Consider the following 20090-nt stretch of genomic DNA (forward strand, 5'->3'; position numbering starts at 1 on the left):
GAAGACGTGTTTTAGCTAGAAATTTGCTGTTGAACATGATTCCTCTATCGAAAACGGTCAAGAACATTCGGTTTTCCAAACGAAATGACGTTGCGAAAGCAATTGCCAAACTTCCTGTTATGTTCACATACATTTGCTTATGAGAGCATTTTGCTCAATTAGAAAGGACTCCCCCAAGAAAATCCTTAATTTCTCAGCCGGTACACTAGCCGCAGCCCCGAAATAAAAACAAGGAAAAACTTTGGAGCTCGGGCTACAAGACTATGTAGTTTGGTGGGTGCTAGCGTGAATGATGGAAGAGTTTAAAGGCACAATGTAATGTGGAGTATAGAACATCCACAGCCATTGTTTGGGACACACAGCCAGCGCTGGGGGGAGGGCACGGGGGAGATGAAAACTACTAGAAAGACGTATTTTAGCTGGACATTTGCTGTTGAACATGATTCCCCTATCGAAAACGGTCAAGAACATTCTGTTTTCCAAACGAAATGACATTGCCAAAGCATTTGCCGAAGTTCCTGTTGTGTTCACATACATTTGCTTATAAGAGCATTTTGCTCAAATAGCAAAGACTCCCCCAAGAAAATCCTTAGTTTCTCAGCCGGTACACTAGCTGCAGCCCCCAAATAAAAAAAGCAACGACTTTGGAGCTCGGGCTACAAGACTAAGTAGTTTGGTGGGTGCTAGCGTGAATGATGGAAGAGTTTAAAGGCACAATGTAATGTGGAGTATAGAACAGCCACAGCCATTGTTTGGTACACAAGGCCAGCGCTGGGGGGAGGGCACGGGTGAGATGAAAACTACTAGAAAGACGTATTTTAGCTGGAAATTTGCTGTTGAACATGATTCCTCTATCGAAAACGGTCAAGAACATTATGTTTTCCAGACGAAATGACGTTGCCAAAGCAATTGCCGAAGTTGCTGTTGTGTTCACATACATTTGCTTATAAGAGCATTTTGGTCAATTAGCAAGGACTCCCCCAAGAAAATCCTTAATTTCTCAGCCGGTACACTAGCTGCAGCCCCCAAATAAAAAAAATCAACGACTTTGGAGCTCGGGCTACAAGACTATGTAGTTTGGTGGGTGCTAGCGTGAATGATGGAAGAGTTTAAAGGCACAATGTAATGTGGAGTATAGAACATCCACAGCCATTGTTTGGGACACACAGCCAGCGCTGGGGGGAGGGCACGGGGGAGATGAAAACTACTACAAAGACGTATTTTAGCTGGAAATGTGCTGTTGAACTTGATTCCCCTATTGAAAACGGTCAAGAGCATTCGGTTTTGCAAACGAAATGACGTTGCCAAACCAATTGCCGAAGTTCTTGTTGTGTTCACATACATTTGCTTATAAGAGCATTTGGCTCAATTAGCAAGGACTCCCCCAAGAAACTCCTTAATTTCTCAGCCGGTACATTAGCTGCAGCCCCCAAATCAAAAAAAGCAACGACGTTGGAGCTCGGGCTACAAGACTATGTAGTTTGGTGGGTGCTAGCGGAAATGATGGAAGAGTTTAAAGGCACAATGTAATGTGGAGTATAGAACATCCACAGCCATTGTTTGGGACACACAGCCATCGCTGGGGGGAGGGCACGGGGGAGATGAAAACTACTAGAAAGACGTATTTTAGCAGGAAATTTGCTGTTGAACTTGATTCCCCTATCGAAAACGCTCAAGAACATTCGGTTTTCCAAACGAAATGACGTTGCCAAAGCAATTGCCGAAGTTCTTGTTGTGTTCACATACATTTTCTTATAAGAGCATTTTGCTCAATTAGCAAGGACTGTTCGAAGAAACTCCTTAATTTCTCAGCCGGTACACTAGTTGCAGCCCCCAAATCAAAAAAAGCAACGACTTTGGAGCTCGGGCTACAAGACTATGTAGTTTGGTGGGTGCTAGCGTGAATGATGGAAGAGTTTAAAGGCACAATGTAATGTGGAGTATAGAACATCCACAGCCATTGTTTGGGACACACAGCCAGCGCTGGGGGGAGGGCACGGGGGAGATGAAAACTACTAGGAAGACGTGTTTTAGCTAGAAATTTGCTGTTGAACATGATTCCTCTATCGAAAACGGTCAAGAACATTCGGTTTTCCAAACGAAATGACGTTGCGAAAGCAATTGCCAAACTTCCTGTTATGTTCACATACATTTGCTTATGAGAGCATTTTGCTCAATTAGAAAGGACTCCCCCAAGAAAATCCTTAATTTCTCAGCCGGTACACTAGCTGCAGCCCCCAAATAAAAAAAAGCAACGACTTTGGAGCTCGGGCTACAAGACTATGTAGTTTGGTGGGTGCTAGCGTGAATGATGGAAGAGTTTAAAGGCACAATGTAATGTGGAGTATAGAACATCCACAGCCATTGTTTGGGACACACAGCCAGCGCTGGGGGGAGGGCACGGGGGAGATGAAAACTACTAGAAAGACGTATTTTAGCTGGAAATTTGCTGTTGAACATGATTCCTCTATCGAAAACGGTCAAGAACATTAGGTTTTCCAGACGAAATGACGTTGCCAAAGCAATTTCCGAAGTTCTGTTGTGTTCACATCCATTTGCTTAAAAGAGCATTTTGTCAATTAGCAAGGACTCCCCCAAGGAAATCCTTAATTTCTCAGCCGGTACACTAGCTGCAGCCCCCAAATAAAAAAAAGCAACGACTTTGGAGCTCGGGCTACAAGACTATGTAGTTTGGTGGGTGCTAGCGTGAATGATGGAAGAGTTTAAAGGCACAATGTAATGTGGAGTATAGAACATCCACAGCCATTGTTTGGGACACACAGCCAGCGCTGGGGGGAGGGCACGGGGGAGATGAAAACTACTAGCAAAGACGTATTTTAGCTGGAAATGTGCTGTTGAACATGATTCCCCTATCGAAAACGGTCAAGAACATTCGGTTTTCCAAACGAAATGACGTTGCCAAAGCAATTGCCGAAGTTCTTGTTGTGTTCACATACATTTGCTTATAAGAGCATTTGGCTCAATTAGCAAGGACTCCCCCAAGAAACTCCTTAATTTCTCAGCCGGTACATTAGCTGCAGCCCCCAAATCAAAAAAAGCAACGACGTTGGAGCTCGGGCTACAAGACTATGTAGTTTGGTGGGTGCTAGCGGAAATGATGGAAGAGTTTAAAGGCACAATGTAATGTGGAGTATAGAACATCCACAGCCATTGTTTGGGACACACAGCCATCGCTGGGGGGAGGGCACGGGGGAGATGAAAACTACTAGAAAGACGTATTTTAGCTAGAAATTTGCTGTTGAACATGATTCCCCTATCGAAAACGCTCAAGAACATTCGGTTTTCCAAACGAAATGACGTTGCCAAAGCAATTGCCGAAGTTCTTGTTGTGTTCACATACATTTGCTTATAAGAGCATTTTGTCAATTAGCAAGGACTGTTCCAAGAAACTCCTTAATTTCTCAGCCGGTACACTAGCTGCAGCCCCCAAATAAAAAAAAGCAACGACTTTGGAGCTCGGGCTACAAGACTATGTAGTTTGGTGGGTGCTAGCGTGAATGATGGAAGAGTTTAAAGGCACAATGTAATGTGGAGTATAGAACATCCACAGCCATTGTTTGGGACACACAGCCAGCGCTGGGGGGAGGGCACGGGGGAGATGAAAACTACTAGAAAGACGTATTTTAGCTAGAAATTTGCTGTTGAACATGATTCCCCTATCGAAAACGGTCAAGAACATTCGGTTTTCCAAACGAAATGACGTTGCCAAAGCAATTGCCGAAGTTCCTGTTGTGTTCACATACATTTGCTTATAAGAGCATTTTGCTCAATTAGCAAGGACTCCCCCAAGAAAATCCTTAATTTCTCAGCCGGTACACTAGCCTGCAGCCCCCAAATAAAAAAAGCAACGACTTTGGAGCTCGGGCTACAAGACTATGTAGTTTGGTGGGTGCTAGCGTGAATGATGGAAGAGTTTAAAGGCACAATGTAATGTGGAGTATAGAACATCCACAGCCATTGTTTGGGACACACAGCCAGCGCTGGGGGGAGGGCACGGGGGAGATGAAAACTACTAGAAAGACGTATTTTAGCTGGAAATTTGCTGTTGAACATGATTCCCCTATCGAAAACGGTCAAGAACATTCGGTTTTCCAAACGAAATGACGTTGCCAAAGCAATTGCCGAAGTTCCTGTTGTGTTCACATACATTTGCTTATAAGAGCATTTTGCTCAATTAGCAAGGACTCCCCCAAGAAAATCCTTAATTTCTCAGCCGGTACACTAGCTGCAGCCCCCAAATAAAAAAAGCAACGACTTTGGAGCTCGGGCTACAAGACTATGTAGTTTGGTGGGTGCTAGCGTGAATGATGGAAGAGTTTAAAGGCACAATGTAATGTGGAGTATAGAACATCCACAGCCATTGTTTGGGACACACAGCCAGCGCTGGGGGGAGGGCACGGGGGAGATGAAAACTACTAGAAAGACGTATTTTAGCTAGAAATTTGCTGTTGAACATGATTCCTCTATCGAAAACGGTCAAGAACATTCGGTTTTCCAAACGAAATGACGTTGCCAAAGCAATTGCCGAAGTTCCTGTTGTGTTCACATACATTTGCTTATAAGAGCATTTTGCTCAATTAGCAAGGACTCCCCCAAGAAAATCCTTAATTTCTCAGCCGGTACACTAGCTGCAGCCCCCAAATCAAAAAAAGCAACGACTTTGGAGCTCGGGCTACAAGACTATGTAGTTTGGTGGGTGCTAGCGTGAATGATGGAAGAGTTTAAAGGCACAATGTAATGTGGAGTATAGAACATCCACAGCCATTGTTTGGGACACACAGCCAGCGCTGGGGGGAGGGCACGGGGGAGATGAAAACTACTAGAAAGACGTATTTTAGCTGGAAATTTGCTGTTGAACATGATTCCCCTATCGAAAACGGTCAAGAACATTCGGTTTTCCAAACGAAATGACGTTGCCAAAGCAATTGCCGAAGTTCCTGTTGTGTTCACATACATTTGCTTATAAGAGCATTTTGCTCAATTAGCAAGGACTCCCCCAAGAAAATCCTTAATTTCTCAGCCGGTACACTAGCTGCAGCCCCCAAATAAAAAAAAGCAACGACTTTGGAGCTCGGGCTACAAGACTATGTAGTTTGGTGGGTGCTAGCGTGAATGATGGAAGAGTTTAAAGGCACAATGTAATGTGGAGTATAGAACATCCACAGCCATTGTTTGGGACACACAGCCAGCGCTGGGGGGAGGGCACGGGGGAGATGAAAACTACTAGAAAGACGTATTTTAGCTGGAAATTTGCTGTTGAACATGATTCCCCTATCGAAAACGGTCAAGAAAATTCGGTTTTCCAAACGAAATGACGTTGCCAAAGGAATTGCCGAAGTTCCTGTTGTGTTCACATACATTTGCTTATAAGAGCATTTTGCTCAATTAGCAAGGACTCCCCCAAGAAAATCCTTAACTTCTCAGCCGGTACACTAGCTGCAGCCCCCAAATAAAAAAAAGCAACGACTTTGGAGCTCGGGCTACAAGACTATGTAGTTTGGTGGGTGCTAGCGTGAATGATGGAAGAGTTTAAAGGCACAATGTAATGTGGAGTATAGAACATCCACACCCATTGTTTGCGACACACAGCCAGCGCTGGGGGGAGGGCACGGGGGAGATGAAAACTACTAGAAAGACGTATTTTAGCTGGAAATTTGCTGTTGAACATGATTCCCCTATCGAAAACGGTCAAGAAAATTCGGTTTTCCAAACGAAATGACGTTGCCAAAGGAATTGCCGAAGTTCCTGTTGTGTTCACATACATTTGCTTATAAGAGCATTTTGCTCAATTAGCAAGGACTCCCCCAAGAAAATCCTTAACTTCTCAGCCGGTACACTAGCTGCAGCCCCCAAATAAAAAAAAGCAACGACTTTGGAGCTCGGGCTACAAGACTATGTAGTTTGGTGGGTGCTAGCGTGAATGATGGAAGAGTTTAAAGGCACAATGTAATGTGGAGTATAGAACATCCACAGCCATTGTTTGGGACACACAGCCAGCGCTGGGGGGAGGGCACGGGGGAGATGAAAACTACTAGAAAGACGTATTTTAGCTGGAAATTTGCTGTTGAACATGATTCCCCTATCGAAAACGGTCAAGAAAATTCGGTTTTCCAAACGAAATGACGTTGCCAAAGGAATTGCCGAAGTTCCTGTTGTGTTCACATACATTTGCTTATAAGAGCATTTTGCTCAATTAGCAAGGACTCCCCCAAGAAAATCCTTAACTTCTCAGCCGGTACACTAGCTGCAGCCCCCAAATAAAAAAAAGCAACGACTTTGGAGCTCGGGCTACAAGACTATGTAGTTTGGTGGGTGCTAGCGTGAATGATGGAAGAGTTTAAAGGCACAATGTAATGTGGAGTATAGAACATCCACAGCCATTGTTTGCGACACAGAGCCAGCGCTGGGGGGAGGGCACGGGGGAGATGAAAACTACTAGAAAGACGTATTTTAGCTGGAAATTTGCTGTTGAACATGATTCCCCTATCGAAAACGGTCAAGAACATTCGGTTTTCCAAACGAAATGACGTTGCCAAAGGAATTGCCGAAGTTCCTGTTGTGTTCACATACATTTGCTTATAAGAGCATTTTGCTCAATTAGCAAGGACTCCCCCAAGAAAATCCTTAACTTCTCAGCCGGTACACTAGCTGCAGCCCCCAAATCAAAAAAAGCAACGACTTTGGAGCTCGGGCTACAAGACTATGTAGTTTGGTGGGTGCTAGCGTGAATGATGGAAGAGTTTAAAGGCACAATGTAATGTGGAGTATAGAACATCCACACCCATTGTTTGCGACACAGAGCCAGCGCTGGGGGGAGGGCACGGGGGAGATGAAAACTACTAGAAAGACGTATTTTAGCTGGAAATTTGCTGTTGAACATGATTCCCCTATCGAAAACGGTCAAGAAAATTCGGTTTTCCAAACGAAATGACGTTGCCAAAGGAATTGCCGAAGTTCCTGTTGTGTTCACATACATTTGCTTATAAGAGCATTTTGCTCAATTAGCAAGGACTCCCCCAAGAAAATCCTTAACTTCTCAGCCGGTACACTAGCTGCAGCCCCCAAATAAAAAAAAGCAACGACTTTGGAGCTCGGGCTACAAGACTATGTAGTTTGGTGGGTGCTAGCGTGAATGATGGAAGAGTTTAAAGGCACAATGTAATGTGGAGTATAGAACATCCACAGCCATTGTTTGCGACACAGAGCCAGCGCTGGGGGGAGGGCACGGGGGAGATGAAAACTACTAGAAAGACGTATTTTAGCTGGAAATTTGCTGTTGAACATGATTCCCCTATCGAAAACGGTCAAGAAAATTCGGTTTTCCAAACGAAATGACGTTGCCAAAGCAATTGCCGAAGTTCCTGTTGTGTTCACATACATTTGCTTATAAGAGCATTTTGCTCAATTAGCAAGGACTCCCCCAAGAAAATCCTTAACTTCTCAGCCGGTACACTAGCTGCAGCCCCCAAATAAAAAAAGCAACGACTTTGGAGCTCGGGCTACAAGACTATGTAGTTTGGTGGGTGCTAGCGTGAATGATGGAAGAGTTTAAAGGCACAATGTAATGTGGAGTATAGAACATCCACAGCCATTGTTTGGGACACACAGCCAGCGCTGGGGGGAGGGCACGGGGGAGATGAAAACTACTAGAAAGACGTATTTTAGCTGGAAATTTGCTGTTGAACATGATTCCCCTATCGAAAACGGTCAAGAACATTCGGTTTTCCAAACGAAATGACGTTGCCAAAGGAATTGCCGAAGTTCCTGTTGTGTTCACATACATTTGCTTATAAGAGCATTTTGCTCAATTAGCAAGGACTCCCCCAAGAAAATCCTTAACTTCTCAGCCGGTACACTAGCTGCAGCCCCCAAATAAAAAAAAGCAACGACTTTGGAGCTCGGGCTACAAGACTATGTAGTTTGGTGGGTGCTAGCGTGAATGATGGAAGAGTTTAAAGGCACAATGTAATGTGGAGTATAGAACATCCACAGCCATTGTTTGGGACACACAGCCAGCGCTGGGGGGAGGGCACGGGGGAGATGAAAACTACTAGAAAGACGTATTTTAGCTGGAAATTTGCTGTTGAACATGATTCCCCTATCGAAAACGGTCAAGAAAATTCGGTTTTCCAAACGAAATGACGTTGCCAAAGGCAATTGCCGAAGTTCCTGTTGTGTTCACATACATTTGCTTATAAGAGCATTTTGCTCAATTAGCAAGGACTCCCCCAAGAAAATCCTTAACTTCTCAGCCGGTACACTAGCTGCAGCCCCCAAATAAAAAAAAGCAACGACTTTGGAGCTCGGGCTACAAGACTATGTAGTTTGGTGGGTGCTAGCGTGAATGATGGAAGAGTTTAAAGGCACAATGTAATGTGGAGTATAGAACATCCACAGCCATTGTTTGCGACACAGAGCCAGCGCTGGGGGGAGGGCACGGGGGAGATGAAAACTACTAGAAAGACGTATTTTAGCTGGAAATTTGCTGTTGAACATGATTCCCCTATCGAAAACGGTCAAGAAAATTCGGTTTTCCAAACGAAATGACGTTGCCAAAGGAATTGCCGAAGTTCCTGTTGTGTTCACATACATTTGCTTATAAGAGCATTTTGCTCAATTAGCAAGGACTCCCCCAAGAAAATCCTTAACTTCTCAGCCGGTACACTAGCTGCAGCCCCCAAATCAAAAAAAGCAACGACTTTGGAGCTCGGGCTACAAGACTATGTAGTTTGGTGGGTGCTAGCGTGAATGATGGAAGAGTTTAAAGGCACAATGTAATGTGGAGTATAGAACATCCACAGCCATTGTTTGCGACACAGAGCCAGCGCTGGGGGGAGGGCACGGGGGAGATGAAAACTACTAGAAAGACGTATTTTAGCTGGAAATTTGCTGTTGAACATGATTCCCCTATCGAAAACGGTCAAGAAAATTCGGTTTTCCAAACGAAATGACGTTGCCAAAGGAATTGCCGAAGTTCCTGTTGTGTTCACATACATTTGCTTATAAGAGCATTTTGCTCAATTAGCAAGGACTCCCCCAAGAAAATCCTTAACTTCTCAGCCGGTACACTAGTTGCAGCCCCCAAATAAAAAAAAGCAACGACTTTGGAGCTTGGGCTACAAGACTATGTAGTTAGGTGGGTGCTAGCGTGAATGATGGAAGAGTTTAAAGGCACAATGTAATGTGGAGTATAGGACATCCACAGCCATTGTTTGGGACACAGAGCCAGCGCTTGGGGGAGGGCACGGGGGAGTTGAAAACTACTAGAAAGACGTATTTTAGCTGGAAATTTGCTGTTGAACATGATTCCCCTATCGAAAACGGTCAAGAAAATTCGGTTTTCCAAACGAAATGACGTTGCCAAAGGAATTGCCGAAGTTCCTGTTGAATTCACATACATTTGCTTATAAGAGCATTTTGCTCAATTAGCAAGGACTCCCCCAAGAAAATCCTTAACTTCTCAGCCGGTACACTAGCTGCAGCCCCCCCCCAAAAAAGCATTACCTGCCCCCACGTAACGGTGCCGGCCGCGGGAATTATTTGAGCCAACTCTACGGACTTTTAGGCTAATATCCGATTTGACCACTTTACCCGTACCAAACCCGTAGGCAGTAAGGGGGACTCGCGGTCAATGTCAAAGATTTACGGGTTTTACAGGCGGTTTAAGGAAGGCGCCGGCAGCGGGAAATACCCGTGTCTCGTTATTTGTTGCTGCTATGTTAGGAATATTTGTCTTATATAATGCATGAATGTAAAAAGTTCACCAATGACTTCTGTATAATTTGCCTAAGATCCAAAGTTAACATACCCAAGCCCAAGGGTTTCTGGTGTTGTGGTAAGAAAATGCAAATAGAAGACGACACGTCAGCACAGTGTTACGAGTGTGGTAAGAATATTCGTAATGCCGTACCAAATGCTACCAGAGAGCAGTATTACGCCAATGGAGGTCGTAAGAAAACACCTTATAAGAGAATAAAATACTTTAGGGACTGGACTGAGTCATATCCAAGGTTTACGACCGGTATATTTAGACACCGAAGTAAAGAAGAAAATCATAGACCACTTAGAAGAGCCAACCCCACAAAGTCTACGGAAAGCGTTGAAAAAATTAAAACTAGGAAAATATTACAAAGCTATTCCCTACCTTTTGTCTGAAATTACCGGTAAGTCTATTCCCGAGGTTTCTGATATGAGCAGAGCCGAGTGGATGTTTTGTCGGCTGAATAAGGATATGCCTTATTATCCTGATGTAATTTACGAAATATTTTACAAAACAGACCCCAACCACCCCCTGTTAGGATGGATTCCGAGAAAATAAAAATGCAAAACTGGCGTTGCCAGAAACCCCACTGGGGAATGCATCGCGCAGAACACCAAGCTATCCCCAGTGGGGTTTTTGCATTTTGGGCTTACGGGGCTTATTTCATCCCGCGCCAGAGGCCCTCTAGTACATACACATATATCTTTCCACCAGAGGGTGAACTCCGGACAGCGTCACGAGACACCCCCTGACTTTTCCAATCGCGAAACCCCCCATCGCGGGGTTGAATCGCACTTTCTACCCCTCCCCCCATGGTTGCTGTGAGTGTGGGGAGGCTTTTTTTTTCACTCACAGCAACCGGTCCAAATGCATCTACAGCGAGGCTCGAACTCGGGACTTTAGGCCTCCCCAGCTCCAAAGTCCACGATCACAAGTGAACGCCAGACACATCTGGACGCTTATGTATGTGAAAATTATTATATTTAATTTGCATATGAACCAGACAGCCGGCGTTCGATATGTAAATAGAACCCTGTCACGATATTTACTGAGCAAGCTTTCTTTGAAGCTCTTCTTTCGCTTCTTGGTAGATCTTTTTGCGAGATTCCTCGGAAAGATCTTTTACGACTGTTTTTTTATTCTTTATGTTCGACTTTAATTTCTCGTATTTGTCTTCTTCGGCCAGAATAAGCGAGAATTCTACGTCGTCTATCTTTCTGTCACGCAAAGCCTTTGAGACAAGATCGGTAATTGTATTTACTTTAGCCCTTGACAGAGCTATTGTCGTGTCATGCTTGGATATTTTGCTTGACAACTGTTTCATAATACCCGTAGCAACAGCAGAAATAATACCACAGGCTGCCCCAACGCCGGCCAAAGGAACTCCAACGATTATTCCCGGTCCGGTAAGCGAAGTAGCAACGCCAGAGCCCGTTAACACAACAGATATGGATCCTGAAGTTATCGCAATCTTATGTAGCGTACTCCGGGCTCTGACGTATTTCTTCCTAACTTTTTCGTAGTGTTTTGCTTGTCCTTCCAAGTAAGCCAGGATTAAATTTGCTTTGTTGAGCCTAAAGTTTTCAGCGTTTAATTCGTTAGGTCCCTCCCTAGGTAAATCAGGATAAAGTGGAGGTGCTGATGGTATAACATCCATTATATATACTAATGTACGACGCTTTTGGGAATGATATTGAGGAGCAGCCACATCACGACAACAGGGATTATGCCAACTGGAGAGCATTTAGGAAGATGTTTCCGCATGCAGACCCTAGTAAGTTCGAAAGAAGACCCGATGGGATTTACTATAAAGGCTCCAGAATGTACAGCAATGCGGACTTGGAGCCAAAGAACCCAAAACCCGAGCATAAAGAAAGGCAGCCTAATTTTCCAGAGAATTTATTACCGGCAACGGAGGATTACCCATTTTACGATACCAAAGGCGGCGCAAATGACTTTGCTAAGATGGTTACCTCCTTAGAAATCCCCGTGGGTTCTACGACTTTCAAAATAAAAGTCAGAGACATCTTTAGAGAAACTGCCATGAAACATACCTCAGGGAAAGAATCCAGAGAATGGTTATCAGGTCCCAACATGTGGTATTGGCTGCAGCAGTTAAACTTTGCTGTCTGGGCTGCTACTAAAGGATGCGGTATAGCCGCGGACATGTTCCATATTCCTTTCCTGCGATTTCATGTTGCTTTTACTATTCGTAGGATATTGTTTGAGTTAGGAGCACCGCTTCCTAGTGACACTATCTTTAAGCCGAAGGATAACAAATATGACAAAGTCGCATGGGAGCGATTAAGGAATGAGTTTAAGCTTACCAACCCTGATTTTCGCAACAAAGAGGGTGCCGCCCATGGTTTAGGAGAGACTTACACCTATGCTTCGTATGTTGGCGCCAGCATAGAAACTCCGGGTATGGGGTATCCTAGCAGATGGGAATTCTCCGACTTAGGGGGTAAAGCGTCAAAAGGTGACTTGATTTACTTCATAGAAAGCAAAGAGAAATATCCTTGGGCGCCTTTCTTTGCCGCAAAGGGCATTGGACTGAAAAACCTAGCAAGGATTAACCGCAGCATTGAAGCCTTCGTTTACTGCATTCTAGGAGCACAGGTTAGCACTCGCAGCCCCATCGTAGAAGCCAGTGGTGCGTCACAGGAAACGCAACAAGTATTCCTTGTCCTCTTCGAAAGCGCTGTTATCGAGAATGAGATTTCTAAGTCAGTTCAAAGATATCAACTTGCGGTGCAGCAATCTAAAGTGCGGCTAGATTACGCCTTGTCGCCCGGTTGTTGGCTAATGCCAAGTAATTTGGTCATCAACGCCGATTCCATCGTGGGTTACAACAACAAACTTCGACAAGCTACTAAGGATATGAAGTTTGGGGTGAATGACGTGAACTCTGACACTCTTAGGAGCATCCCCCATTTCGTGGAGAAGCCTAAGAAGGAGCACATAGAAAAGCCAACACCAAAGAACGTAAAGAAGAAGGTCCTGCCTGCGATACGTGAGGAATATGACCATAACTTACTAAAAGCCGGCTTAGTAGCTGCAAGCATTGGTCTGAGCTATTATATATGGCGATGAATAACCCCTACGTAGCTGGAGTAGATTGTGTTTATACGACTTACACAGGCGAGAAAAATTACACCCAGGCATCTTGGGTTGATGTCACCGGAATGTCCGTGAATTTGAACTACTCAGGAAAGAAGTTAATCCTTTGTAGTATTTGCATTGGCACGAGCAGCCATGCCAACGTGGGCTTCAGGTTCCTGGATGAGAATGGCATACTGCAGCCTATGCGTGTGAAGACAAAGAACAGGGAGCCTGCGCATTTCTCCGTAGAGCCGCCAACGAATAGCGCTGAGAATCTTACGACTTGGACTTTTCACATGGTTGCTGATTGCCATGGGAAGGTAAAGCTGCAAATACGCGTAGACGACACTGGGAGCGTTTGCGTAAATAGCATAGAAAATCAAAGGGATACGACCTATAACCACAAGACCATAAGCACTCTTACGGTGCTTAGCCTTTAGGAGGATCTTTGATTCTTGAAATATATGAATCCACACGCGAAGGAAGATTGGTTTCTAAATTTTTTGGAGGAGAAGGACTGCTTAGAACAGCATTGGCATGACACCGGGCTGTGGGTGAAGGTTGGGGGCCTGGGATTGATCATGTGTACCATTTGCGTTTCGACGGGGTATTCGTGTAATGTCGGGTTTAGGATCGTTGATGAGGATGACCACCCATTACTACCCTACAGAAAAAAAGATAATAATAGGAACCCAGCTCATTTCTCGTCGGAGCTCCCACCGTTAAGCACAGAAGACTTAACGCCGGTAACTTTTCACATGATAGCCAATTGCCAATATGCGAAGTTACAAGTTCTCCCCAACGACGTTGCCTACCTTCGGATAAATGCCGCCCCGTCAAAAGATCCCCCAACGGATGCTGTTTGGAATCATAAGACCATTTCTACTATGACCGCCATACCGCTAGTTCCGCATTATCAAGGCGGCGCGAATACTATCTTTACTTATCCCCAGTCGAGGATGCCTCGGATGCCTGACGATGATAAGCCACCAGTAATACACAAGGATAAGATCAGCCCCTCATCTTCTTCAGGAGTACCACTCCAATAGCTACTACGAGGATCCAAATGTTATTCCCCACGAACTTTAGCAGTTCTCCGCCGGCCCTAAGCGCCAGGCCAAGAACGCTACCCAGCAGCCCAGGAAGACCGGCTGCCATCTTTTTTCCCAAGTCCGTCAGCCCATTGCCTAATTTCTTTACGCCCGCGCCTGTAGCCTTAAGCGCGGACAAGATCACGCCTACTACGCTCGAAATAGAGACCGCAAATGCCAGTGGAACGCCATACTTCAAAAGGGCTCATTTTACCTTTTCCTTGGTGGTAAGCCCCAACTCCTTTTCCAGGTTGTCCTTTTGCGCCCGCCATTCCGCGACTCTTTCCTGAAGGGCTTCTAATTCCCTTTGTGCTGCCTCCCTTTCCTCTTCGGGACCAGTTTGGTCATTAATTATTTCCTGCTGCCGCTCTATTTGTCCCTCCAGGTCTTCAATAGCCTGATCTCTTTGCCGGATTTGTTCTTCCTTAGTGTTAATTTCGGCAACCAACTGCCGCCGTTCCTCTAAAGAGCCAACTATGGTGGTACGTAAGTTCTTAGCTTCTTCCTTGCTTATGTCTAGGTCTTGCAGGGCAAGTTCGAAGGCCTTTTGGGCTTGGTCCCTATCGCGTAGGGCTTTGTCTGTTTGTTCTCTCATTTCTATTATTCTTTGGTTTTTATCGTTAAGTTCTCTCTTTTGAGCATCGAGGAGTAGTCGGTTTTGTCGCATGTATTCTGCCTCCCTTTCCTCCATTGTTTCCTTTAGTCCTTCGACTTCCCTTATCGCTTCGATGCTTTTTTGTTGCCGCTGCATTAGGGTCTCGTACTTTTCGGAAGGCTTCGCTGGTGTTTTCATCGTTTTCTCTTAGTCTTTCCACCAAATTAGGTCTTCCTAATGCGTTTTTGATTTCTTTTGGGAGATTACTGGTGAGCCTGTCGGAGTCTCTCCTTTGGTAGAGATTATACCACTTATCCCTTCCTTGATACTGGATTTGAATTTGCCCCTTATCTCCGGTTTGGAAATTAAGGCGGGTCAAGTCCACATTTGGAAATTTCTCCCTTACGTCATCTAAAAGCCCCCTTAGCATTTCAGTTCTTAGGTCCGTGGAATCCAAGTTTTGCAATTCCAAATATTCTGGAATAGATCGCCCTGGGTTCCTTGATTGCCACTTATCCTCTAAGGAACGCCAGGCCTCGCGGGCCCTGCTGCCATATTTGCGTCTTAGCTTATCGAAGAGACCTCGGGAGTCTACGTTGTCATTAGGAAGCAAAGACTCGTATTCTTCGTCATTAATGTCTACTTGGCCTTCTTTGGTAAGGGGGTCAAAATCCGTTCCTTCTACTTCCATTATATATGATAAGCTCAAAGTTAAACCCAAACGTATTACCTAAGCAGGTTGGCGGACTGAAAGCAGAACGCACCTTTCACCGGGTTACATTCACACCTTCTAGCGCAAAGCCGGGAGAAACCTTGTACGTGGGCGTGCCCCGCCTAACGGATAACCTAGTCCTAGTACCCGGTACCTTGGCTTTAAGGTTCGACCTAGCGGTGCAGCCCAGCACTGTGGATGAAAGGATTATCGTTAACAACGTGGGTCGCAACATTGTTTCTAAGATGAGAATTAAGTTTGCCGGGGAATCCCTTTTGGACTTAAATAGGTACGATCTGTATACCACGTACAAAGACTTATGGTTGACAGCCTTTGACCGCGCGCAAAGGATAGAACAAGGAATTGGTAGTGTCATTCTGCGTAAGGTCCGCACACCTACGAAAACGCAACCTACTGACGGCAGCGGAGAAACCGCAGTGGCAGACGCAAAGCGAATAAAGACAGCCTATGGTAGCAAGTATGTCATACCACTGGACTTTGAAGTAATCACGAATCACGGTGTGTATTACCCAAGACAGTTATCCGAGTTACAGTTTGAAGTAACCTTAGCAGATGCTAATAACATCATTGGTGGGCTAAGCACTGCACTTACCAAAACAACCCCATACTCTATTACCAACTTAGAGCTACAGTACGAAACGGTGTACAGCGAAGAGCTGGCCCGTAGCGCTGGCATGGAATACAGCTCCGGAAAGGCATTCCTTTACGACCACGTAGTGATGTATAAGACATTTAGCTTCTTGGATAAGACGGATGAGGTTATCAATCAAAACATTAACCTCCCGCGAAGAAGTCTCACGGGGTTAATGCTGGTGTTCGCCAAACCCTACGAGGCCGGTAAGCGCGACTCCGAAGCCTTTCATAACCCCAACATTACTAACGTCGGCGTGAATATTAACGGAGTCCCAAACAAGGTTTACTCCCAGGGAATAAAGCCTGAAGACATTTACAGAGAGGCCGCGCGCAAGTTTGGCGACCAAATTAACCCTGAGGAATTCTTCAATGATAAGTACGCGCTGTGGATTGACATGCGCACAACGAACGACGAATCTATGCACGGTCAGGGTTTACGTTTAGTAAATACGCAGGATGGCATAACATTGGAGATCAAGCGCACCAAGAACGCCAGTGCGGGCGACGGCGACAAAATAAACTGCTACGTTTTCGTGGTGTCTGACGCGCAACTGAGCGTAGAAATGAATCAGCTAAAGAGTGTTGCCTATTGATAGCCATAAAAAATATGCTATATATACAATGCTTCGCGTATTTCAAAACAACGAAACAAAACTGCAATGCATAGTGCAAGGCGAAACTTTGTACTTCAAAGCAAAGGAAGTGGCACTGGCGTTAGAATATGAAAACACCAGGAAGGCGATTAGAGATCACGTTTCTGAAAAGTACCAGAAAAGATTGGATGAGTTAAGAGGAACGAATCGTTCCCCCTTTACTACACAACCAAATGCCGTGTTCATCTCAGAGCCTGGGTTGTACGAACTGATATTTAGTTCGAAGTTACCTAAAGCGCTGGAATTCCGCGATTGGATATTCGAGGAAGTACTCCCCACCCTTAGGAAAACAGGTAAGTACGAGGTCGAGAAGCGGTTTGATGGTCCAAACAAGTTGGTATTCAAAATAGAAAATGAGTTTGACCTGCATAAAAAGGTAGTGGACTACATCCGCAGGTTTTACCCCCAAATGCTCATAGCCCCTGGTCTAGGTGAACTGCAGGATTCGGACGGCAAACGTATAAAGTGCTGGCAGAAAGGATATCAACGCGGCCAACCCGACTTAATGATCCTGAATGCGCACACACATTACCGCGGTTTCTGTATAGAGTTAAAGACTCCGAAAGGCAACGGCAGGTTATCTGAGGATCAGCAACTACTCTTACAGAGGTATGAAGAAAACGGTTATAAAGTAATGATCAGCAACGACTACGACGACATCTGCAGGGAGATCACTGCGTATGCTGAACACCTACGAATTCCCTGCAGATGGTGCTGTAAGGTCTTTAAAACCAGTGAGACTTTGGCAACACACTTAAAGATATTTCATAGAATATATGGACAAGGATAAATTTAACAAGTTAAAGTTCATACAAACGCACTGGAGGGATTTAACCGTGGGGGAGATTTACGAGATAAAGAATTACGTGGTCTTTGAAGACATCGACCGCCTGCGTTTGGTCTTAAAGAATAAAATAGGAACATACACCCTTTGGGCGCCCGATAGGATAAGGTACGCCATCGAAGGGCAGGACGTTACACATGTCAGGAGTCATGGTAAAAAGGATGGCAGGTGGGTATTTGACGTAGTCAAGTATGAGCCCGAGAGTCCTCTGCATAGCTAAGCTTCGTTCCTCAGCTTACTAGTACGTCTAATAGGGTCCGTTGCGCTTTAGGATCCGCGGGGCACCAATGCCCCACAAAGGATTCTTCAAGGAATGCACTGCCACAATGATGGCAGGTGTATTTTTTACGCGGAGTGAGGATTTCAGGGATTATGCAATCAGCTGGTAGTTCGCACGTAATACAGTCCATATATTGAAAGGGTGATTAGGAATCCTCCAAAGAAGGCGGCTGCGTAGGCTACCATATACCTTTAAAAGGGGTCCTTATTTTTATTTATTATTATTGAATTCTGCAAGTGCCCTTTAAAAGGGGTTCTTATTTTTATTTATTATTATTAAATATCCTTAATTCATTATCATTATTCTTAATAATAATAAATAAAAATAAGAATGGGATTTGAGACTCTTTGCACAAACCCTGCTTTCCTATTAAAGGCCCCAAGAAATACTATTCCAAAAGGTGTCTCAGAATGTTGACAATAAGGTTAAATCTTTGTTAAGACACCCCGGAAACTAATTCAAAAGTGTCTCAGAATGTTGACATTGTTAAGACAGTTGAAGATATGTTCCTCTTCTCCGACACAACCACAACGATCGCACTCCTGCCTCCAATACTCTCTTTTAGTCCACAGGACACCTTCGGCGCGTTCAAAAGAGGGGAAAGTACGGACTATCTTCTTATGGTAATCTATGCGATTCCTTAAGTAATCCTCTTTATGCGGGCAGCGACTCATCAAATCCGCACATTGGTAGCAATCCACGCCTTCCAAGTCGTAAGCGCGGGAGAGAAACCTATAATCATGCGTTCTCCGGTGCGTCTGTAAACGTTGACGACTACTAAGTATCTTATTACAGAAACTACACTGTCTGGTTCGATTACAGACGCCCCTTTTCAGATGCTGCTGTATTTCGAAGGGGTTGTGGAATTCCTTATTACAGTCCTTACAAAGCCCACAAATGCGTTTATCCTGATGTTGTTGCATCTTTTGAACGGTGCTGAATTCCTTACCGCAATCCTTACAAACCTTACTAATTGGCTTCTTCGTGCAAACTCCATGCCGAACATGGTATTGCAGTCTTTGTTTGGTGCTGAACACCTTTTTGCACATCGAACAGTCCATATATACTTAACAGTATCTTAGCCTCCATTTAACATCCTTAACAAAGATTTAACCTTATTGTCAACATTCTGAGACACTTTTTAAATAGTTTCCACATATACTTAACAAAGATTTAACCTTATTGTCAACATTCTGAGACACTCTTTGAAATAGTTTCCAGGCATCCTTAACAAAGATTTAACCTTATTGTCAACATTCTACAGGGGATATCGCATGAAGTCCTTAACGGACTCCTTAGCCCACGTTGCCATCGTTATCAGCGCGCCAAACCGTTCTGCACGCTTCAGGCCGCACATTTCATCGTACAACTCCTGCACGCGCTCTTTTAACCGGTCTATCTCCTCCCTTTGCATTTCTATGGTGTCTCTCTTATCTTTTGCGTCGGCGACAATTCTTTGCACTGCTTCCACCGGTGTGTAGGCACCTTCCATATATATCAGGGAACAAGTTCCCTTCGAAAGAAGGGATATAAATGAACCCAGATCACATGCCTTGTAACGCTCTGATAGTAGGACCCACCGGCTGCGGAAAGACCCAGTTCGTGGTAGAGCAGCTATTAGGACCCTTTAGATACCGCTTTGACTACATAGTGCTATTATGCCCCACCTACGTGAATAACCGCACCTGGACGGGCATAGGAGTGAAAGATGACGACTTCTTCGTAGATATCTTAGACCCTAACGAGTTATCCAGCCACCTTAAGTTTTGGCACAAACAATTCCCTAAGGATACGCAGACACTTCTCATATTGGATGACATCGCCTGCGGGGACGATGTAAAAAGACGCACGTCAGAGCTTGTTAAACTCGCCTTTAGCGGCCGACACGACAACATCAGCGTTTGGTTGCTCTCGCAGCAGCTTACCAGCGTCTCTAAGCCCTTCAGGGAAAACATAGGCTCTCTCGTAGTATTTTATACTCCAAGTAAGTCTGATCTGGAAACCATCTTAAGCGACTACGGCGGGGAGATAAGTAAGGAACAGTTACACGAATACATGCGGCATTTAAAGTCGCACCAACATTCCAAGATGATCTTCTCTTTGAGGTGTCCGTATTCCATAAAGATCTGCAATCTTTGATTCCTAATGCATATGGACATTGAGCAGCTCTTAGATGAAGTCCCCGCGCAGTTAGATGAAAGTAACCTCAAGGAACAACTTAACATCCTTGTGTCTTCTGGGAAGTGCAAGGAAATGATAGGCAAGGAGCTTACCCATGAGCAGGTTAATAAGTTGTCAGAAGATGAAGTCAAGAAGTTCCATAAGAGGTATGAGGCCGCCCTGGCAAGTAAGACCACGGACGCCGTAGCAGACTCCGC

The sequence above is a fragment of the Actinia tenebrosa genome, unplaced genomic scaffold, assembly GCF_029948245.1.
Source record: "Actinia tenebrosa isolate PJP-AT-01 unplaced genomic scaffold, QUT_ActTen_1.0 PGA_scaffold11__36_contigs__length_13525064, whole genome shotgun sequence".
NCBI lineage: Eukaryota > Metazoa > Cnidaria > Anthozoa > Actiniaria > Actiniidae > Actinia > Actinia tenebrosa.